Source organism: Pleurodeles waltl, chromosome 1_2, assembly GCF_031143425.1.
Source record: "Pleurodeles waltl isolate 20211129_DDA chromosome 1_2, aPleWal1.hap1.20221129, whole genome shotgun sequence".
Lineage (NCBI taxonomy): Eukaryota > Metazoa > Chordata > Amphibia > Caudata > Salamandridae > Pleurodeles > Pleurodeles waltl.
Genome location: NC_090437.1, coordinates 680,471,034 through 680,495,162, shown reverse-complemented (window position 1 = coordinate 680,495,162; position 24,129 = coordinate 680,471,034). Strand labels below are relative to the sequence as shown.

The 24,129-nt window shown below is 45.8% G+C and overlaps 1 protein-coding gene across 2 annotated transcripts in view; it reads left to right on the top strand.

The window, feature by feature from the left end:
• PRMT9 (protein arginine methyltransferase 9) overlaps nt 1-24,129 on the top strand; it is a 249,634-nt gene that overhangs the window by 31,980 nt on the left and 193,525 nt on the right. Inside the window, exon 1 of one of the 2 annotated variants that reach the window (XM_069242628.1) lies at nt 8,977-9,015. The exons of the other annotated variant lie outside the window; for it this stretch is intronic. The gene's annotated coding sequence lies outside the window, so the exon portion shown is untranslated. Of the gene's footprint in view, nt 1-8,976; nt 9,016-24,129 lie in introns of those variants that run through there. 2 annotated transcript variants of the gene reach the window in all.

Sequence of the window (24,129 nt, the reverse complement as noted above, 5' to 3'; positions counted from 1 at the left end):
AACATGTCTGCAGGGCTACTCATTTGGGTGGTACAATCAGTACTGCAGGCCCACTGGTAGCATTTGATTTACATTCCCTGGGCACACTTGGTGCTCTATACTAGGGTCTTACTGGTAAATCAAATAGGATAATCATGGAGACACAAATCACCAATATATTTTAGACAGAGAGCATATGCACTTTAGCACTGGTTAGCAGTGGTTAAGTGCCCAGAGTCCTAAAGCCGAAAAAAAACAGCCAGACAAAATAGAAGGAAGAAGGCAAAAAGTTTGGGGAAAACCCTGCAAAAAGGGCCAGGTCCAACAGCCACCAACTGGGTAGCCCAATAGTATTTGTGTATGTCGGTGTCTGCCAGTCCTCATCATAAACCAATCTATAGAGTTTCCAAAGTACAATGTGAGAGCCGTCTCTGTTCCACAATTATAGCTTGACCTCATGGTCATCCTTCTGAAAGATGTCCTGGGTGGGGGGGGGGGGTGGGTCCTGTGTGGAGTATTTTGAAGAATGCATAGAATGCGTGGGAGGGTCATTTTGTATAGGGCAGTTCTACCCATCAACGAGAGCAAAAGAGTCCTTCAGTCCTCAACATCTCTGTAGAGTCTGTCTAGCTGCGGAAACAGGTTTCTGTGCAAGAATACCCTAGAGTCCTGGGTGACATAGATACTGAGGTATCGAAGGCTTTCCAGCACCAGTGGTGCCACGCGTCTGGGTGTGAACTTGGACTGGCCCCCAAAGATTTTGAAGATTTGCAATATCTTGTCCATAGAGAGGACTGGTCGAGTGGTGTACAGTAGTATCTTGTCAGTGTATATAAGGAGATTCGTTCTTCCCACTCCCCATCATTGTACACTCCCTATATGAGGGGATCTTGGTGAACCCAAGCCGCCAAGGGCTCCGGTGCCAACAAGAATATCTTAGGGGACAGGGGACACCCTTGCCTTGTTCCCTTCTGCAGGACAAAGACTAGGAACACTTCATTATTAACCTGCACTCTCGCTAGTGGGCTCTGATATAAAAGCTTCACCCAGACACGGAGCTTGTGGCCAAAGCTCAGCCTCTCTAGGGCTGAGAAGATGTAATTCCATTCAACACTGTCAAACGCCATTCTGGCATCCAAGGACATAAGCCCAGCCTGCTCAGCGCGGGGTATAGCAGTTATGTGTCATGTGTAACACTCCATAGAGGCACCGTAGATTTAAGCGTGTCCCCCTGTGCTGCGTAGAACATGGCCAACATGTGTACCGCAATTTTTGTCTGTCATACTTTTATGGAGTTCTACTGGTAAGCCATTGGGCCCCGCCTCCTTTCCTGACTGGAGGTTCCGGATCGCTTTGGCTACTTAATCTACTATCAAGTCCCCTTTTAGATCACCCCTGTCGTCTGAGAGTATAGTATGTGGGATAGGTCTCTGGTCTGGCGCCACTGGTCGTCTGGAGCACTCTATCACTATCTAGGAATTCCAGTACCCAGCTGCATCCTCTGCCCTTCTTATCTAACCATGGGAGTAATTTATTGCCTTTATCACCCACATTGTACAGGGGGCATTTGGTCACCAGTGCAAATGTGCAGGCCCTGTCCTCCATGAGCTCCCGCAGTTCTTGTTGCTTGAGACAAAGTTGATGTTGGAGGCCCTTAGTCCCCCTCAGTTAAGGGCCGGGTCGCCAAAGTCTTACTGTCACGTTGAAGCACTTCTTATTGTATTCTGTGCTCTCTGTACCACCCACCCCCCTGCAAAATCAGGGTTGGTGCTTGCCTGCGTAGGACCGCCTTGCAGGCCTCCCATGGAACACAGGCAGATTTCACTGTGTCTTTGTTTTCCTGAAAGTATTGGTTCGCCCTTACCCCTTAGCTTGCCTTTGACAACCTTATCCTGTGTATGCCAGAGATCAAATTTGGGAGCTAGTGCAGTTTCTCGGGCAGGGCCACACAGGGTCACGCCCCACCGGTGAATGGTCAGAGATACCACATGTCTTGTGTGTGGCTTCCCTGAATTTGTCTGCCTGTATGTTGTTAGATAAAAAGATGATTGAGGCGGGAGAAGCTGACATGAGCAGCCCAGTAATGTGTATTGTCTTTGAAGTGGGTTATGATTGGGCCATAAATCCACCAGTTCCATCGCCTCTGTAAAAGCCCTCAGCAGACCCTTTTTGTCCGGGGTTATAGCCCTACTCTCTTCGTCAACATTTGGGTCAGCAACAGTATTCATGTCCACCCCCTCTAATATGAGGATCCCTGGTGACATTTCCAAAAGCAAGGTGCTAACATCTGGGAATGTCGCTGCATGCAGTCTCGATGTTATATATAAAGAACACATGTTCAGCGTGTGTACCTTCCAACTCCTGGTCTGTGCCTCACACCTACCAAGGGGATCGGACCATGTGCTATTGGGTATGAAAGGCACTGATTTGTGTTTTTTTTATTTTATTTTTTTATTAGAATACCTGTTTCCCTGAAATCTGTGGTATAGCCAGTGTGTGCTAGAAGGGTGTAGCCAAATGTATTGCATTTAATTATGCTGCATAGCTCATTGACGTACACATCTGTACACTTAAGGCATGTTTCGTTGGTGCCCCCATCTGTATGTTAGTCTTGTATGCAGGGGTGTAGAATTCCTATAACCTGACACCTAGGACATATTGCTTGGACAACAAGGTTTCATGTGTATTTTGTCCTTGAGACAAGTAGGCCTAGCCACCTGCAGCACCATCCCTTTGGCTGCAAGTTTACAGTACCACATTATGGATCAGTGAAGGGCATTGTCCCCAGTTAAGATAATTTTTCGAACTTGTATCTATCGTTCATTAATGCAAAGCCTTAATTATTAGGGCGAGCACTCTAAGAAAATGTTATAAGCTCAGACTGTACTACTGTCAGTGGTTTCAGTATTAAAATGTTTCAACTTGTTTACCAAGTTTAGCAATCAGCGGCTGCGTATAACGCTCCAGGAATTCTCTCTAGTTAGATATAAATTTTTGCAGAAGCTTAAAAGCAAGAGGTGTTTATTTTTTTTTTATTTTTTTTTGCTTTCAAAATAAAATGTTAGTTAAAAATGCAACTAGGAAACATTTTAGGTACAATTTCTTTGAAGTATCTTTTAGTAAAATGTGTTGAATAATGCTAGTATTTCCAAAAATTCTTTCTAATGGAAAAAGCATTGTTACCTATTTCAACATGATTATGGGAAACATGAAAATAAAAAAAACATTGGTAAAGCCAATAGGTCTGACATTGGTGGTCAGCCTTTTGGTTTTGTCAGAGCGTGCCTTGTTTAGACATGTTTTTTGTAAAACATTATTGTTGTGGAAGCTGCCGGGCTCTCACCATCTTACCAAAAATTGGACAAAAGCAAAAATATTTTTTTTTGGTCTCAAAAGGATTGTACGACGAAACAACGACTTCAAAAACAACTACTGCCTTAACAACGAGGTCGGAACACCGACCTCGTTGCTACTACTAATGATTTTACCACGAATGCCTTAACAACGATATTTCGTTGTAAAGGCATTCCTGATAAAATCATTCGCAATAGGCACCATTCACCCTACATCCCTCACCCCACCCCCCCAACCCCACCCCCCCAACCCCACCCCAAAACCTAAAACCCCCTGACCCCCCACCCACTCCCCAAAACCAAAAACGCCCCACCCCACCCCAAAACCTAAAACCCCCTGACCACCCCTCCCCAAAACCTAAACCCACCACTTACCTTCGCCAACTCCCTTCTTTGTACCTTAACCACGCATGTTCGTTGTTCAGAACATACGTAGTTAAGGCACAAAAAACCGGAGTTGTGGTTAAAAAAAGCGTTGTTGCGCTTTCGTTAACCACGACTTTCGGAAAAAAAAAAATCGTAAAAAAGGATGTTTCCCTCTCAAAAGGCACACATTGCCACAGTAGTCCATGGCACTGAATAAAACTACTTTATGTTCTAATATGCTCCTTGTGAAAGAGGGGAATGCTGTTACTCAGTGAAGCCGAGAGAGAATGAGAGAGAGAGAGAGAATGAGAGAGAAATAGAGAATTTTAATAAGAACAAGTACAAAAGGTCTTGGATAACCAATTAGGTGCCCAGTTCATAAATTGCACCAATGGTATAAGTCCTTCTTAGTGCAGATGTACGGCTTTCGTGAATTCACTAGAATTCACAGATGTAGGCTAGGAAATGGTACTCCTAGAAAATATTTGTGAATTACATTTTACCACAAGAAAATATGCATGTGTAGATTTGCTCATGCAAAAACCTGTTGAGTGTTTACAGCTTCACTTTCCCAAACCTAGAAGAAGTTTTACTTATACCTGCATCAGGAGTAAATTTCCAACTTTTCTCAATATGGGAAAAAGTTAAAGAGCTGGTGCAGTCCCCTGAAACATACAAGTTAGTAGGTTGGCACAGACTCAAAAGGGCATTCCAACTCTGGAACTATTGCTTACCCCTATCTCCAGCCCAAGTATGTAGATCTGCTGAAAGATGGAATTGCTGGTATTCAAACCTTACAATAGTATGAGCCCTGGTATAATTAGAGAGGCTATAATCAGAGCTCTTATATAATGAGACTGCTGCCTTAATTTGTCGCCGCACTACATGGCACCAACGAGACAAGTGGATACTTTTTACTGGACAAGTAGATTTATAAAGCAACCTGTGCCAAGAACAAGTATTTTATAAAATTCCACACCCCTGTCTATGGGTCAGCCTGTGCACACACCAAGTGCTAGTGATTGTCTCCTGACCCCTGTATCCCTATCCACATCCACCTAGTGTCACTATTTTTGAGCAACGGAGTAAACAAACACAATAATGAAAAAAAAAAAAAACAGTTGCCCTCAACAAGCAAACGTCTCACTCTCTGCTACCTTGTGCTGCAGGTCTAGATCTGCCCACTTCCCCAATATCCAAGTGCCTTCCCCCTCACCTGAAACCGTCTGCCTCCCCCCCCAACTTTGCAGCGCGCAGTCGCCCCCTAACAAACATTTCAACAATAGGATACTGGGGTAGCCACCAACAAGTGCTCCGCCCATCCTCCCCCATGAAATTGCTCATGTTACCAAGAGTTATTTAGTACATCCGTCTGTACAGTGTCTGCAGCAGCGATCTACATACAGCCATTTTGATACCAAAAGAACTGTTTGTCACCGGCACACTCCACCGCCAAGGATTAAACGCACTGCAACCAGTGTCAGCCCGCTCTGTCGAACCAGTCCCATTGTGGCATTGCCTCCTGGGTGGACAGTTGTTGCTACTGCTGCTCTCTGTGTCATAGACCATTCTGCAGTCTGTGGTGGCGAGGTTAGTTTGTTGCTGTTGGGAGTGGACCCTCCAGCCGGCCTCCATCCATCAAACTAATCCCATGCCACCTCTGTAGTCCAAATTGCCAAGTCTTTCCCTCGGCTGGCACTTTAAGATGTGCTGGAAATAGCATAGAGTACTTCAGGTCTCGTTCTCAGAGGACCTGCTTCATTTTGTCAAAGTTGCAGTGGAGACGCTGTACTCTGAGTGTGAAATCTGGAAAGAAACTAATGACTGTGCTCTCAAACTCGACTGGTGGAACCTGGTGGGCTGCTTGAAGACTCATATAAAAATGTGGGCTATTACTGTACATGGGTATACGCCCAGTTTGGGAGTGGTGCCAGGGATCCTGTCTGCCCACTCAACAGTGAAGTAGTTTGAGAGGCCTCTTGGCTGCAACACCTTAAGGTTAATGTCCTCCTACTGGAGGAGGGTCACAACAACGTCGCAGGTTCTGTCACTAGAGATCCCCATGAACGCTAGGTGGCTCCTCTTGATGATTACAGGGGAAGCAGCTTGGCCCATGTGCCAGAAGCTGTGGCTGGCATTGGTGGCTGGTGTGGTCAAACGTAATATAGCTAGGGCAGAGAAACTGCACCTTCCCTATAGGATTGAGAATCCATTCTTGATTGGTGTCAGAAGGCAGAACTGGTAGTCTATCAGGGTAGAGGCTGTCCAAGAAAATGGGAACAAATCTAGGGAACCACTGCGCACCATTCGGAGCAACTGATGGGAAGAGGGACGGGAGGGGAATGAGGGGCTCTGTGGCATATACCTATTGTACCAACACTGTCCTCATTACTTTGTTTAGTCATTGGCCGTAAAAGCGTCTGCTTTCTGCTGTGTGGAACTTTACCTTGTGCTCTGTTTCTCCCGGATCTATTTAAGATATGCACATCCGCCCTCACTGTTTGTTCCTGATTTATGGTGAGTATTTTCAACAAAAAAACACAACTGCTGGCCCCTAGGCCTTTTCAGGGACATGGATCAAGCAAATATTTTGTTGCAAACGACCCTTAAAGTCCTCAAGCTTCGTCCCCAAGGCCTCAGGAGTAGTGTACAGTTTTTTGACCTGTTTCTATTTCTTTAAGGTAGTGGTTTCAGCCTTCAGGGATGTGATAGAGTCCTCTGCTTCCTTCACTCTTGCACTCGTATTTCGGAGGTCAGCTCTTACTAATATAATTTTTGTGGACATTGTGTCCATCTTTGTTTCCAGGGTCCCTGAATTTCTTGACTAGCTGCCATGATGTCTTTGAGGGTAAGCACGTCACTTTCCTGGGAGGCCTGTTCTGCCAGGCTCCGCACCACCTCTATTACAGCTTTATTGAGACCATCGAAGGCAGGTCAGGTTTGTCCAGCTTGGTCTGATGCGCAGCACGCTCGCCTCACCTACCAGTCATCCCTGCGGGACACCTAACTGGTGTTAGGGCTACAGTGGTAGTCGCTGCTGCCTGCCAGGGGTCGTTTCCCAGGACTGCCGAGTTCCCAACCACAGACTCCCAGTTGTTCCGGATAGCCTACAGGCAATGCACAAGAATATGCCTGAAGCCAATATTGGGTGTCGTTTGGCACAAATTGGTCATTTCGGTGGGACACGCCTCACTCCTTGAGTCCCGTGCCAGCAAGGAGTTCCACTCCAAGTGATGTACCCAGAGGCCGGTCCCCCTACGCGGTACATATTTAGAAACTCTAAACTCCATGCACTCATGTCACTCAAAATATCCGTAGATGGGCTCCCCTTAGGGCTTTTTCTCTCCTTATTCACAGGTATGTAGCGACCTGCATGGCAAGTCGCTGTCCTGGCAATAGGGAGAGATGCAAGGGGAAGGGGGGAAGTACTCACCCACACAAACACAGGAAATGATGCTTAGGCCGAATCGCATTATTTGGGCCCCTCGCCGCAGGTTTGTCGGAGATGGGAAGGCATAGTACTACATGCATGTTCTCTACCTCTACTACAGGTTTTTAATATCCACTGCACTGCCGCAGGGGCCCAGCCAAAAATTAAAGGGGGGGCAAGTTGCTGGCCTCTGCAGTTTGTGGGTGAGCGTCCCTCAGTGTAAGACTCTGCCAATGGAGGTAGACCTCAACTTTCCACTGGGGCCCCCTAGTGGCCCTGCAATGTCAAGCTGGTTGTTGGTCTGCGTAGAGGAGATTCAGGCTGTTGCCAGGAAGGACCACGGGGCAATACTGGCACTCAAGAGCACCCTTCCCCCGCAGCACAGTGCTGCAATCGGGTGCCTCACTGATGCTAGGCCGCGGAGCTCCCTCCGGTGTCTGGCCTTCCCTCGATGTGGGTCCATCCATAGCCTTTCTGGTCACTGGAGCTCTTTCGGATCCTCGTCAGAGCCGCTACAGAGATAGGAGTAGAGGGCTGCATCCCACACACACCTTTCCCTCACCCTGAGTTTCCGTCTGAGTAGGCACAACATTCAGGTCCATGGCCGCCCATCCTGCTCTGAGCGTCGCACAGTTAGCATGCTGTTGGTATTTTAGCTGGATCTCGCACTCTCTCATTTAAGCCGGTCCCCTATCAGGTCTTTACGGGGGCTGCTGCTCTGCTGCTTTACTAGCGGGCTGGGTCGCATGCCTTCCCTGGCAAAACCTCCTGTCTCTGCTGGAGTCGTTTTGTCACAAGGGACCGTGGTGTCACACACAGCTCCAGGCCCGCTCCTCAGTTGTGGTCTTCTCGCAGCACAGGACTCTGGAAAAAAGCACTCTGGTATCCCTGCAGCCTCCAGTGTTCAAATCAGCTGGGCTGAGGCTGCGGGAGATGAATTCAGTACCGAATATGAGGGGATTGGGCGGGTGGATAGCAGGAACAGCTTTAGCAAAAGGCATCTTTATCAGCAGTTGGCCACGCCTTTGAGGCTTGAATTGTTTTTTAACTTTTTAATACACTTTTACTTTTGGGGGAATAGCATCTCATTTTTAATCATTTATTACTATGAATTGTGTTGTGTTCTGTGCTTTGCGTTGTGTAAAAGCTTATTTGCACATAATTGCTGTTGTCAAAAATACAAGCACTTTCAAGTAGGGGGCGCCGTTTCCACTCCTTAGCGGCACCACTACTGAGATGCCGTTTTGTTCGTTAGCGCTCTAATGGTTGGGCAGACTCGGCAGCCCTCCTCCTCTTTCCTGCTCGTTGGTCAACTATAAAGTGCTCAAGCCGTGGATGCGCCACTGGCGTGCCAAGGGCAAGCCCATCTGCACCCGAACTGTGGCATGTGCCAGGACCCTTGGCAGTTTCCATACCCAATTCTATTTAAGGGAAATGCTCCTGTAGGATCAATCTCTGCAAACCCTCTAAACCCGATTTTTATACTGATTGTTTTAGATGTAAAAACAGTAACTTTACATTCACCCCAAACAGGTCTTCTCAAATGGAGGCTTGCACTACGCTGCATTCTCTCCTAATAACCCCTAAACCCATCCTACTGTTTGACTTACGAGGATCTTCATTAATATACACTCTCATTGAGATGCTGACTAGAGCAAGATGGTGACCGCGTAGCGGGACAGCCACTAGCCCCGTCCCCGCGGACGCTGGCAGCGAGCAGAGCAATTGCAGTGTGGAGAGGAGAGGACGCAGAAGACAGCGCGTGAGCCGTGCGGGAAGGGCTCGTATTCTTCCCCCCCCCCTTCGATTTCTCAGAAGACGATCCTGGGACCGGTGGAGGCATGGAGCATCAAGTTTTTCTGTCATCTCCCTGCCGTGCTCCATCTGGTAGGATTTAAACATATCAAGCCGGTTTTAGGAAATGTCGCTATATAAAGCTTTGAACAAGTGAAGAAGGTGTAACTCCGCGGACTGGGTTTTCTTCTTTCTTGTTTAGGGGGCGGATGGTGGGATATTAATGTTGATTGGGCCCTGCCAAAGGGAGGGGGCAACTGAGAGAGCTCGGCTTGGCTCCCATGACAACTCAGCATGGATATTGATTAGACTACTGAGAAGCACCACTAACATTGCTATAAGGGAAACAGAGTATTGGTATTGTGCAGTAAGAAATATAGGCACCCTGCCGTGGATATCAAATGTGGATTTGGCACCGAAAAATGTGCGGAATATTGGCGACAAGGGGGAGGGGGCCCGGCTAACACTTGTGGGGAGAGATGGGAGCGATACAGGCCCGGCTAGTAGACGACCTGCTTCGAGCCAGTTAAACTGAGCAGCAAAGTTGGTGGTGGCCCTGGTAAGAATGGCAAGGAAATTATCAGGGGGGCCCCCATCAGAACCCAAGGGGAAGGGCAAATCACAGCCCGTTATTACGAACTTTTGGACCAGTGGGGCGCAAGCGGATGGTATTGAGAGTTCTGTATCCCACCCGAATATATTGCGCTTTGTTTACAAGAGAACAATAAGATAATGACTCCGAGAGAGGAACCCCTTCAAGCTAAGGAGGGGCCCTCTGGGAACAACTCTCCTCCGGCTCAGTCACAAGATGGGGAGAGGTGGCAATCAGACGACCTGAGCAGTTTCAAGGAGCAAACGGGTGCAGACGGTGGGTGTGCCAGGGCATCCATCAGTGATATGCAGCTTCAATTGGATAAGTCTAAACGAGCTACTCAGGCCGCTCAGGGTACTCATGACCCAGTCGATAGGCCTCCCGTACTCCGCTCCATGGATGGGGAAGGATTAAAACTGGCAGGAGGTGATGGCAGTGGCAGAAACTTTGAAGTGGAAGTCGGGAAAACTGGTAGAAGTAAAAAGCTCCCGGATTGGTCCAGGGACGGTGGGGATAAATTGTATTAGTTAACTGAAGATTCTGAAGCTATTAGCAGTGGCTGCAATCAGAGTATAGCAGAGGGCAGCACATCGTCAGAGTCTGAGAGTGTATAATCAGCGGCAGGGCCCGCAGTGTGACCACTGCGGTGACATCGTAGGTGTATAAAATCAGGCTCAATTGGTGGAGCAGAGCTTTCAGGACAGAGCGCCAGGACACTCAAATGGGATTACTCAGGAACTGGATTGACAGGATTGGAGAGAGAATCGAAGCTTGACTCGCTACCCAAAGTTGGCGGGGGCGAGGATGGTCTGGTCCCAAGTACTGATGTAACCAGCACAGATGCGCAAATGCTCCAGATGATATACAATACAATAAGGGAGCTTCGAGTAGAGACGAGAGCAAAGAGCCGGAGGGCTCGGATTGCCACCAAGCAATTGCAGGGTACGGTCCACAAAGCCGCAAGAACCTGTACAGAAATGGAAGAAAAACTAAATGCAATGGAGAATAGGACTTCTGCTGTGGAAATAGAGGTGGAGGCATTGAAAGAACAGGCTGAGACACATGAAGGGCAACTAACGGACATTATGTGGAAGCTTGAAGATCATGAGCATCAACAGAGGAGAAATGACTTGGATTTTTGGATATAGAAGAAGGAGTGGAGGGTAATGACATTAGGTCATATATGATTAGGCTTCCGCGGAACACATTTCCAGAGCTTACAAGATGGGATTGGGTGATGGAGATTCAAAGAGCCCATAGATTCCCAATAGCTAGGCGTGTGGGAGATCGCTATACGGAATCTAAGCACCCCAGAGCCATATTGTTTTTTGTTTTGGTAATTATTTGCTAAGACAGGCCATTTTTGAAATATCCCTTCCGGATGCTCCACGCCGTGTGGATAATGTCTCCTTTTTCGACCTGATTATTGCCATGTTACCGTGGAACGAAGGTGGAGGTTGCGACAGTTGATCAAGCCTTTTCAGGATAGGGGAGGAGAAGCTTTTCTGCTGGCTCCAGCACGGCTGAAGACAGTGGTTAATGGGAAATCCAAAATATTCACGTCTGAGATCCAAGCAAGGGAATATCTGATGGAACTAAGAGTACTAAATGGGCAGAAATTGAAGTAGAGGCTGTAAGCTCTACAGGTGTAATGATCGGGGGAATCATAAATGGAGGGAGTCCGGCAGTCCAGGGTGGGTTCACAGCGGACATCTGGGGTCATCATCAATCAGACCAGCAGGGGTCTGATTGCTATTAGGGATGGGGTGTTAGGGGAGGGTGGTGGGGGCTTGCTACTAGGTAGGGGGGATAGATGGGGAGGAGTAAGTTCAAGAGTAGGGGGTGGGGGAAGAAGAAGATGGGGGTTGGGAGCTATTGGGGGGGTGGGGTAAGGAGGGGAACAAGGGTTGGAGGGGGGGCTGAGATTGGAGGGCTTTTAGGTGGGTAAAAAAAGGAAAATGTGTTACCTGAGAGAATGCAGGGGAAGGGTTGTTACATGGTGAGTGGTTTAATGTCTGGTGGTTTAGGTGGGAAGGCCGAGATAATAGATTATAGGGGCTGCTATAAGGACAGAGAGGTCATAATTGTACAGGGTGATTTTGAGGGGAAATCTGCTTGAAGGGTATAAATGGCAGTATTTCGGATAGTATCTGTTAATACATGTGGTTTAAATAATCCCCGTAAGAGAAGGAAAGTTGCTGAAGAGTTGAAACTATTAAAAGCGGATATTTATTATCTGCAAGAAACCCATATAGAATACTCTGATAAAGCTATGTTGGAGTCTCTGGGGTTGCAGCTGCTGGTGTGTACTGAACAAAATGTTAAAACACAAGGGGTAGCTATATAGCAAGCAATATTAAATGCAAGGTTACTCGACGTAGGGCGGATCAGCTTGGGAGGTGGGCATTAATAGAGTGTCAGATGGGCCAATGCTCATTATATGGTGCTGTATATGACGACCTGTCTTTACTAGATTATATATCAGTGGAACTAGCAATATGGCCAGACCCATATATTATCTGTGGGGATTTGAATTTTAATGGGTCATGGGATGGTCTGCAAAATCTAACGGACGTTAACAGTAAAAGATACTTGGGGTGTAACCCAGAGTATTCCAGGCCATTAGGAATCTGCAAAAGGAAGTAGGGTTGGTAGATGCATGGCCTGCACTGAAGGGGCCAGATCCGGGTTAATACATATTTCTCAGTTCCTCATAGGAAACTGACCCGGTTAGATAATTTTTTTTATTTCACCAGAATTTTTGGAGGGGGCAGCAATGAAACTATATCCATGGCTTATGTCAGGTCATAACCCTCTACTTTTGGAGATTAAGACTACGGGTGGCCGGAGCTATGGGAGGAGCTGGACATTTGAGAGAGGGTTGTTGAACAATCCCGTATATGTGCAACATACGGAAACATGGCTAAGGGAATTTCTGGAATTGACTAGGGGGTCCGCTCCAGCCAAGATTGTCTGGGATACATTGAAAGTGGGGATAAGGGGGGAAACATTCAGTTTTAGTATTAGGCGCCAGAAACAAGCAGCAGATCAGACCCTAGAATTATTTACAAAGCTCCACGATGCAGTAAAGCAACTTATTATGGCATTTGAGGGCGGCTTGGATGTGAAAAATGCACTACAGCAGATAGCGATAGCTAAAATGTTAATAGGTAAACGCTCAGCGGAAAGTGCGGCGGAAAAATATCTGGCAAGACGGAAGGAGGGCTATGAATATAGTGATAAAGTGGGTCATTTATTAGTGGAACGGGCACGTCAGTGGGCTATATCAGGCTCGATCTCGGAGATCAAAAACAGGCTGGGGAAGGTAGTCACAGGTCACGATCGAATTAGGGAAGCTTTTTGGGAGTATTATGCAGAGCTATACAAGGCCATCCCTGTGGGTGCCGTACAGGCCGGTTACGGTTGGTTAAGTGAGATAACGAGTGGTAGGCTCACTTCTGAAGAACAGGAGGAATTAGAAGGGGCGGTGCGAGCACTGCCAAGTTGGAAGGCTGTAGGGACGGATGGTATCCCGCTTGAATTATATAAGCACTTTGAGATAGTGCTGCTCCCGGTGATGTTAGAACTGTTCATCCAAGTACAGCAAGCGGGCAATCCTCCCCCGTCTTGGGGTACTGCTAATATAGTGGTGTTTTTGAAGAAAGGTAAAGATCCGCTCAGCTTGGGTGCATATAGACCTATCACAATTATGAATAGTGATGCGAAGATCTATCCTAAAATCTTTGCGACTCGCTTGTCCTCCGATATTTGTAATCTAGTGACTCCGAATCAGCATGGGTTTGTTCCAGGGAGGGATACAGCAGACCATATTAGAAGAGTTATTGCTTTGTTTGATGACAATCATGTTGCGAAGGAGCCTATGGCAATGATTTTGCTGGACGCTGAAAAAGCATTTGATAGGGTCAATTGGGAATTTATGTGGAAAACACCAGAGGAATATGGATTGGAAAGCAGTTTTATTACGGCAGTTAAGGCCTTATATAAGCACCCAAGTGCTCGCATTCGAATGCTCAGTGGCTTTTCTAATGAGATACGAATTGAACGTGGTACAAGACAGGGATGCCCGTGCTCACCCCTGTTATTTGCATTATATATAGACTCATTTTTGTGATTTCTAGAAAAGCGTGGAGCAATCCAGCCGGTGACTTGCTTTGGCTGGGATACAAAGATATTAGCATATGCCGACGATGTTGCAGTTGTCACTGCTAACCCAGATTTGGCTCTTAAGGAAATTGAAGAGGCGGCATCTAGATTTGGGATGGCATCCGGTTACTCACTTAATAAGGACAAGACCCAGATAGTGGTAAATGAGTATGGTGCTACAACAGATACTCGCAGGGTCGATCATGCAGTCTATCTAGGGATCGATATTAGACCTAATGTGGAGCAGATTGTTCAGGTTAATTTAATACCGATTATTAAAAAAGGCAAATTTAATTTTGGTAGATGGAACAATTTGCATATGTCAATCATGGGGCGGTGTAATATGGTTAAGATGATGTTTCTTCCCAAGGTCTTATACCTATTTCGAGCTATTCCGCGGGAGTTTGGGAAATCCTGGTGTAATATGTTGGAACAACTCGTGATGAGGTTTATTTGGTCGTACCGAAAAATTAGGAGGGCTAGCAGATATGACATTATCAAGGGAAAAGGGTGGCTGGTCCTTGCCAAACCTTAAATTATGCCAGCTGGTGGCTGCACTACAGTTTATGCGCCCTCTGTTTGATAGCAGAGGATCTTCGAGAGGTGAAGGGTATGTCCCAGATATTTATGAATTGTTAATTGGGCAATCGGCTGGTGGTGTGCAGTTGACATTTATTAACCTAGTTATTATAAGAAGACGAGATTTAAGGTATTCGAGGCTGCGTTTAAATGCTGGGACCCCCTGCGGAAGAGAATGGGACTCGGTAGATTTAATCAGTACACTTTGATCACAGATAATTCATCTCTTCCAGTGATATTTAGGGATAATGTCATGGTGAAATGGAGCCGTCAGAGGGTATGAAGGTTAGGAGATCTTTTTGCAGGATCCACGATAGATACATTTGAGAATTTGCGGGAGAATTTTGGTCTGGAGCAAAGGGGCTTTTTAAAATATTTACAAATAAGAGACTTTGTGCATAGGAAAACGGAGGGGGCAGTAGGGTTTACTAAATGTCCATTGATGGAGATAATGGCAACCGGAGTAAGGATTACTATAAGGACAGTCTATATCAGATTGAACGATGAGCAACAAGGGGATGTGGAGAAATACTGTAAGAAGTAGGAAGCTCAATTAAGTATCAGAGAGGCAGAATTTTATGAGTCATTTAGATTGGGGTGCAGTATTCTGATCTCTGCAGCACTCCAGGCACAGTACTACAAAACAGTTTTTGATTTATACTTCACCCCAGGGAAAATAGCTAAGTGGGGCAGGACAGAGGGGACACACTGTCCAAGATGTCAGCTATTCGGTGCCGACCTAACTCACATGTTTGCCACGTGTATAAAGTTAAAAGCTATGAGGCGGGATATCGGGCAGTTTTTAAGTGAAGTAACCAAGCAAAATTTGGAATTAACTCCCCGGGGTTGTAATATTTGGGGTATGTGATGCAGCCAGGCCACGGATTTCTAAGTTTATCTTTATTTCTGTGGCTGTATATCGACTCTGTATTGCTTCTACGTGGCTTGATCAGCAACCCCCTGGATTTCAATCTTGGTTAGATCGTTTTCTCTCAGTATATCAACTCGAACATTCATTGTATGAACGTAAAGGGAGGGAAGGGAGATGGAAAGGGCAAGCCATCTGGGGGGTACTGGGTAAATGAATCCGGTATAAGCAGTTGGTAGCATAGAAGGAATCCGTGGCAGAGATTATCAGTGTATGATTTTGGACAACTATGCAGATATTTGTTTTTTGTGTGTTGGTGGTTACTTTATGTATTAATTCTCTCTGGCTACAATAAAAATAAAAAATAAAAAGTGATCTCTGCTGCCAGTATTATTGAGAAATAAACGTGTGGCTTACATGGAATCGGGGCTCCTGCACTTTGTTTGTTTTTTGGATATATATATATACACTCATTAAAAATTAATATGAATTCTCAGAGTTTGTGGAACATTATTCTCCGAATATTATTTTTGTAACAGAAACCTTGGCTCATTCTACATTGGACCCTGATTTACAAATCGCTATTGTAGTTGTTTGCAATATTTTCAGACTGGACCAGTCAGCTAAATGTGGTGGTGAGCTTGTGAAATTGTCTTTGACCATCTTAAAGCCTCGCCTCAGCCTATTATACGCTTGAACTGCAAAGCTCCTATGTTTCATTTTAAATTGAACAATGCTGTCACCTTCAATGCCATATTAATGTATCGCCCCCCAGACCCAGAGTGAAATTAATTTAAACCTTAATTGAGTTTACTGAATCATGTATGCATCACCTTAACTTTACAGTCCTCGTGGACTTTAATTTTCACTTAGAGATTTCGGACAGTAAACACACAGAACACCTAATTGATAGCCTGTTTAGCTTTGACCTTACTCTAATAATAAATTCAGCGACCCATCTGACAAATCACCTCGATAGGGATTCTACTAGTAATTATGAGTTAAGTTTTGAAAAAATCCTGCCCCTGACTTGGCTGACCACAAAACATTGTTTCTCTCGCTTAGTTCCTACCAATAACAGCGCTAGCCTTACTGGGCCTACTATGATTAAATCTCACCCCTGGAAACAAATTGACAAGAATAAACAAAATAATACTCTCCTGAAGTCTCAACCCACATTTGGAAATGACATTTATACAGACACCGCTAATTTTACAAACTGGATTGTCTCCTGTAAAGACGATCAAAAAATGAAGAAGGAAGCCTTCTACCCCTTCGTATTCAAAATATCTAAAAGTACTGAAACAGAAATGCAGACAACATGAACAAAATTGGAGCGAAAAATAACTATCGCCATGATGGAAAAAAACAAATACAAGCAACTTATCTGCAATTGTAAATCTTTGAATATAGCAGAAAAATCCAGATACTTTATAGAAAAAATTAATACTGAAAAAAAGTCTTCTAAAGAGTTATGTAAAACAGTGAAAACTCTGGCCAACTGTAACGCTAACCACACCATGGAACCTGACCAATCCCTGTGCAATAAATTAGCAGATTTCTTTCAATTAAAGGGTAATGTAATCTTCAATTAATTTACTTCCAATCTGAACAGCATGTCCACTGAGTCCAGTATTGGCAGACCTAATGTAACATCGAATAATTTTTCAGCTTTCTCCCTTCTTACTTGTTATAAGGTTGCTAACCTCGTGAAATCAGGTGCTCCTACAGATCCATGCCCCCCCCTAGTGTTCTTCACGGCACATCCAGCACTGTAGCAGTTCGTCTATTTGAACTGGTAAACAAGATTATGATTTCAGGGCACTTTCCTTTTGCCTGGAAGAAGGCATTGGTACTTCCCTTCCCCCCACCCCCCTCTCAAAAAAAACTTCTCTTGACCCTCAAGACGTGAAAAATTACCGCCCTATCTCAAACCTTCCTTTGCTGGCCAAGATTCTTGAGAAAACCATGAATGTGGATCTCGTGGCTTTCCTTGATGAAGACAATCTCCTAGGCTGCACTCAGTTCGGTTTTAGGCCCAACCACTGTACCGAATCTGCTCTAGCAGGTGCTACGGAAGAAAACGGGTCCATAGTCGACAAGGGTGGTAATGCGCCTCTGATTCTTCTGGACTTTTCTGACGCGTTCAATGCCATTAACCCCTCGTTGTTAATCGACCGGCTGGAATCCATTGGCATCAAGTACTCTTTCCTTCCCCTTTTAAGCTCATTCGTGGCTGATAGAGAGCAAGTGGTAACTTAGGGCAATTTTACATACAAGTCTGTCTCCCTTTCCTATGGAAGCCCCACTCTCCAACGTTTGTGTGGCAGGGTCACTTTCTCGATTTCCCCACACGCAACCCGAAACAACCTGTGTGCTCCGGGGAAACACCAAAGGGCCATTCCCTGGGAAAACAAATAACATCAAGGTCCATAGTGCTGCGTGTGGGGACCCAAGAAGAGCAGAAGAAAGCTTGGGGACACGGAGAAGAGGAGTGCATCTGCAAGAAGCGAGGGAAAGGGCTCAGGAACGAAAGACACCACAGAAGATTGAAACGAAAGGAGAACGGATCAGGTGACCAGCTTGGAGTGGGAGGACGAGAGCGTGACCTCTGGGCTGGTCAATTAAGCATAAGGCAACATCGAAAATCAGCGGAGGACGCGGACCGTCAGGAGAGGTCTCAAGCATGTCCAGAACAGCAAGAAGACATTCCACCCCGCCACATCCCTGAAGAGACCTGGCTAGCAAAGGTATGGCCGCTTTTTGGGGGCAGGGCTGATAGTAGGGTTGTAAACGTGAGGGTGTTAATATGGTGGGTTTCGGTGAGCCGTGAACTTGGGCACAAAAGGTGCATGTGGAAAGCACTCCTACCCTCACCCAGGGACAGGTGACCAGGCAGGGTGAATTATTGCACTGTTTACTTTATTCAAAAAGAGCACTTGTGTATATGTGTGTTGACTTCACAGCTAGGCACTTTCTACTCCCTTCAGTCTTAGGGGCCCTACCCTCACTTAAGAACCCTTAAAGGAAAAATCACTTACCTGACCTCGACTCTGTTGTTCTTCTGAGGAACGAATGCCGCAAGATCACCACCGGGAAGAATAAATCAACTCTGACACGGGAAAAGAACAAAAGTGAGGACAGTTAGATACAGCGCAAAGGAGAAGAACAAGAAGGGGAAGAATAGCAGAACAAATAGTAGGACTGAACACAGAAAGGAAAGAAACACCTAACCAGAAAAACAAAAGGAGACAATTTTTTTAACAACCAAACCTCTTTTAGTCTCTTCTTTTCTTTGATGACAGACTGAACATAGTCCATCCGAGGAGAGCCCAGTGACAGTTTGTTATTTCATTGGTGAACCTGATTCAACCATGCAGTTTTTCTGTGATTTCCTACGCTGACGAGAGGCAGATTGTAGTTTCAGTCTTATGTGACATCGAAGAGGTGGGCAAACAGTTCAACAACTGTATGGTGCAAATCGTCATTTGTATGAAGGATAAATGTCTCAAATTAAACTCTGATAAGACTGATATATTTCTGTTCAGCAAGGACACATCTTTCTGGACTGCTTCTTGGTGGCCACAAAACCTTGGCCTGCTCCCCTATCCAGTAATTAAAGCTAAAAACGTAGGTGTCCTCTTGGACGGAAAACTATCTTTTTCAGACCAAATTAATCTTGTACTTCATCCGGCTTTTTTTGTGTTAAAAATCTTGAAGATTTTTCCCTTTCATTCCTACAGAGCCTTGGTCATCCCTAGGATTGACTATTGTAAAGCTCTGTATGTGGGTATCCAACAACGTCTCCTAAGTAAACTCCAGAACGCCGCAGCCCGTCTGCACATGCAAATTCTGAAATTTAGCTTGTTCTCTCAAGCCATCATTAATCTTCATTGGCTTTCAATTTGTGACCAGGTCAGTTTCAAAGCTCTGGTATCGCTCACAAAGACCTTCACATAGCTGACCCTGAGTACTTCAGAAAGACCTTCCAATAGTATACTCCCAGACGCGTGCTTCAATCTACTGCCTCCAATATGGTGGTCACCCCCAGATTCCGAAAGGCCTGCTGGGGTGGCAGAATTTTCTGTTTCACCAGTTGTAAACTGTGGAATTAATTTCCTTTTAAACTCCGAGCCCAATCTAATCTGCTACAATTTAAGAAACAGCTAAAAACTTGTCTCTTTGCATGATCTATCTCGTATTAGATTTGCCTTCTGGGCTTGTTGTCTGATGCTAGTGACAAGACTCCTGTGGTATGTGCTCGCTCTATAAGTCTTTTTACTTAAGTTAAATTGAAATCTAGGTGTTTGTCATTCTTAGATTTTAGGTTAAAATATTTTTATTGTTCTGATAAGCCACAACCACAGCACACTGCATTCAGGACAGCTCCTGGAAAGCACCACGTAACACCTACATTCTTCTGAAATGCCATGTCACAATATCATACAATGAAATATTTCTAGAACAAGGTATTATTAACATCTCTGTCCAGTATGAACCAAGCTCAAGTTGAGCATGGCATTGATGGCGGGATAAAGAGGACACATGGGTTTAAGTAATTTCCCCAAAAGTATCATATTACACGCCAGATTCTATGTCAGGACCGACTCCGATTATCCAATAACTTTCTCAATTTTATTGCTCAGCAGCCAAACCAACATTATATCAAACAACATTAAAAGCTACAAATCCCATGAGTCTATGATTTTGTACTTTCAACAGTCTAACCATAGAGTCAACCATATAAAACATGCACCTATTTCTTTGCTGCTCAGTAGCCAGATAAGTACTTTTCCTTGAATACTTTATTGCATCTTTTGGGGTATTTTGTGCTGTTTGCAGAACTGTGTGCCTATTTACAGTTCTGCACATTGTACATGCTGTTTGCTGGTGTCTGCAGTTGCTAATCGCAAACTGGCAGTGTGTCCCTCAGGGGGAGCCTTGTACACAGCTTTGCAGAGTGTGGTGCCTTCCAGCACCGTTAGGGGGCTTGTGACGTTTTGGGATTCATGTTGGACCCTCAGGGGTGCCGGGTAGGTGGGCAAAGCATCTGCATATTCTTTACATTACAGACATTTCTCGCCTGCGGTGGTTCAAGATTCAGTTTGGGTCTTCTAGAGGGTGCAGTATGTGTGGACAGAGCATCTGCATTCCTCACATTCCTGTCATTCTCTCCTGCCCGGCTCTTCAGCTCTGTTTCACCTTGGAAGGGAATCAGGGTCATCGAACAGGCAGAGTGAAATACTATTCCCTCATTTCCCTATTGTTTTTTTTTCTTTTAGCTCCAGCTGTACAATTGTCTGATACCTGAGCCTGTTCCACATTGAGCCCGCAGTAATTAGAGGGTACAACAAGCGTTGGTACTTGTACAAATTCCCCTGCAGTCAACAATAAGCATTGGCCACTGTAACAGGTGGCTAACAGTCCTGCACTGATTGTCACAGGTTTACTAACTTTAGGGTTGAGCTTTAAATGTATCCGCATAAATCCTTAGGCACCTATCTGGACCTAATTTCCATGGCAGGTTGTAACACGGAGTTCTGGGAGGCTGGGGATGAGGAACAGTCTCTCCCACCCAGTCACCTGGAGTTAGTAGACATCATTGACATCTCCCTTCAGATGTCTTCGGCCTTGCGACCCCTGAGTAGGGAAATAGTCCAGCTTACAGTTTGACGAAATGTCGTAGCCCCGCAAGCTGAAGGTGTAGGCTCTAACTGATAGTGCCACTCAGACACTAGTGACACTCAGAGTGCCTGTCAGGGTAAAAGGAAAACCAAGGCCAGGGCTGTACCCCCAGCAGCAGACGCCTTTGAAATGCTACACAACACTTTCCTGATAGAGCGCATTGACGCCTTGCTGATTCAGGATTCAGATTCCACTCCTGGGGTTATCCCCGATGACGACGATTCCTACTCCCCTCTGGGGCTAGATGATAATGCTGGTGTTGTGTAGCCATTTTAGTAATAGCTCCATGCACGTTATTTTAGCAAACTAGGCCTGCCGCTGTGCACTTTCAACTAGATCTATTTTATTCAGCTTCGTTTGTTATTTTAGCAATAGCCACATTTTCGGCCTTGTTTTATTTCTCTCTATCTAGCTGTTCTTTGCCTAGGCCAGCACTGCGTTCTTAAAAAAGACATTTCTTTTACTCTGTGCCTTTCTCAAGGCTGCAAGATAGGTTGCCGGTAAACGTGGTAACGCTTTTTCTCTGGTATTCATAGAAACATACACATCCTTACGTAGGGACATTTTCTCAGAACATCAGCTGTTTTATTATAAAAACACTTCCCTGTCCCATACACGTTAGAGGGCGATTGCAGCCAGGTGACCACGACTGTATGCTGCTTGCTGAACGCTTCGCTACAGCTGCTTTTGCAGACTTCAGGCCTCTTGCTCAGGTATGAGGGATGATGTCTTCCCAGGGGAACTTGAAGGGCAGAACTAGAGCTTAGCATGCTGTGCTCGAATATAGCCTAGGTAGGAATTAGTCTGATTCTAGTGACAATATGGTAGCGTCATTTTTATGCTTCACTCTCCTTGTCACAATTCTAATCCTGTCATGCTTTATCGTTCTGGTTATTGCAGTACATGCTTTATCATCTAAGATGCAGTTGCTTCATTAAAACCTTATTGAAACATATACTGCCTCGACTGTCCTTGTATATCTGAGAACAATGTAACTGAGAGAAACGGGTGCGATGTGAGTGACCACGATTTCCCTGAGGAGTCAATTGTGTCGTGCGCTTGGCTGCCCAATCATCCCTGCTCTTGGGTAGAGATGAGGCACGGCTAGTTTGCCGGAGCAAAACCCGGATTAGGCCGACAGGTGTCACCTGTAGTGGGTTAGACTCAGTCCCCCACACCGCAGGTGATTCTGCTGCTCAAAACGGGTAGTCTCATTAGAATAACGAGAGCCTACGCAACAGCGGGAAAGACTCCAATAACCCTGATGAGGACTCTGGCTCGGAACCAGGTCCCAGTAGACCCTGGCGACCAGAAGTTGGCACCAAATGTCCAAGGCTAGATGATCAGGGTGTGGTTACTCAACAAGATGCAGTGGACACACAGGATATGCTGGGTCGTGATGAGATCACTCCTGCTCAGCAGACTGGGTTTCCGCCAGCAATGTTGCGACAAAGTGTAGCTTCCCGAATTTGCAAACCTATGGACAAAGAGGTCAGGGGTAGACTTGGAGCTGAGTGCTCAAGACCTTCCATGGCGGGCAAAGTTGCCTGAACCCTAGAGATTGATGACAAAATGGCGACATTGGTCACAAAGGTTATCAAGGACCTTAAAAAGGGTCTGGGCCTGACCTGGTCATCCTGCCAGGATGAGATCCTTGATGTTCTGGTGCCACTCATGAACATTTTCGACGTGGCTGAAGCCGCCTGCCAATCAGATGAATTGATTGACCCCGTTATCCTGTCTGGATGGGGCCCAGCGAGCTATTTACTTCCTGGGGAACACCAGTTGTGCATTATCCACAGAAAACAGATGCTCTTTGTTGATTAAACCCCAAGCTAGGGGAACTGGCTAACACAGAGGATGGGGCAGTAGCAGAGGAAGTATTCTTCAGAGATCCTTTTGTAAAAGAACTCACAAAATTTGTTACAACTTTTTCCTATGTGGATAAGGCTTATCAGTCTATCCATAAGGTGTTCAACCAGAAGGTTTTTGATGGGCTGGGAAAGGTGGGGGGGGGGGGGTGCTCCTCTAGCCACACCTACTAATCCAACTCCCACTAGTTCCAGACCAGGTGATCCCTGCAGTGGCAGGACCAAAGAAGTTTGGAGGCTTCTAACCCATCTAGGGCAATGGTTGTGGCTGCGGCAGCCAAGGTAACCTCGGACAATCCAATAACGTCCCTTGGGGCTCTAATGGGAAGCAATACCCCTTTTTCCCTACCAGAGGTGGGAGGCAGGTTATGATAGTTCATTCGAACATGTGAATCGCTCAGAGAGGATGCATGGCTGCTGCAAATGGTGGAGGGCCTCCACATAGAATTCCATGGTACCCCTAAAAATGTCTGGATCCCCGTCCCCTAGTGTTCTTACATGAGGGCATGCACAGCGTCGACCAAGAAGTCCAAGATCTGTTACATAAAGAAGTGATTGTTCCTACGACCCGTCCTCCCAGGGGTTTTCTCAGCAACATGTTCCTGGTGGAGAAGAAAGACAAAGACTGCCATACTGTCATCAATTTGTGGGAGTTCAACAGGTGGGTGGTATTCCGTCACTTCAGAATGGAGGGTATTCATCTGCTTTGGCATATCCTCCTTCCGAACAACTGGCTTGCCAAGTTGAACTTGAAGGACGCATACCTCTTGTTCCAATTTTCCCCCCACATTGACACTTTCTGCTGATAATGTGGAGGGATCAGGTCTTTGAGTTCACATATCTCCCTTTCGGTCTCTCCTGCCCACCATGGTGCTTCGCCAAGTTGTTGCATCCAGCTGTAGCATGGCTTCGAGCGAGAGAAGTCAGACTCATTGTTTATTTGGACAACATCTTGCTGATGCATCCGGCCCGAGTCAAACTAGAGATGCAGTTGCAATTGATGATATATCTGCTTTAAAATCTAGGGCTTATCATCAACAATCGTAAGTGTGAGTTTACTCCTCCACAAAAATTGCTTTTCCTGTGCTTCGAGATTGATTCAGTTGATCAATTCCTCAGACTGCCTCACAAGAAAATTATTTTCATACGCAGGGGGCGCTACATTATAGGGCTCTCAAGTGGTTCAAGGCATTGCATCTCATGGGGGTCCTCATCTATGCCCAAGAGGTCAGTCTTTCTTAGGCAGTGTGGATGGAGATCCGTTGGTGGCAGGACCACATGCAAGCCTGTAACGGCAGGGCCATTTTTGGTCATTAATCCGGATCTGGTCATAGAGTCCCGAGATGGGTACCGAGAGGACTGTGGTCAAGTGACTAAGGGGAGCTACACATTAACAATCTAGAGATTCTGTCAGGGTCGTTTGCAGCCAACAGGGTCTCTTACTCCAT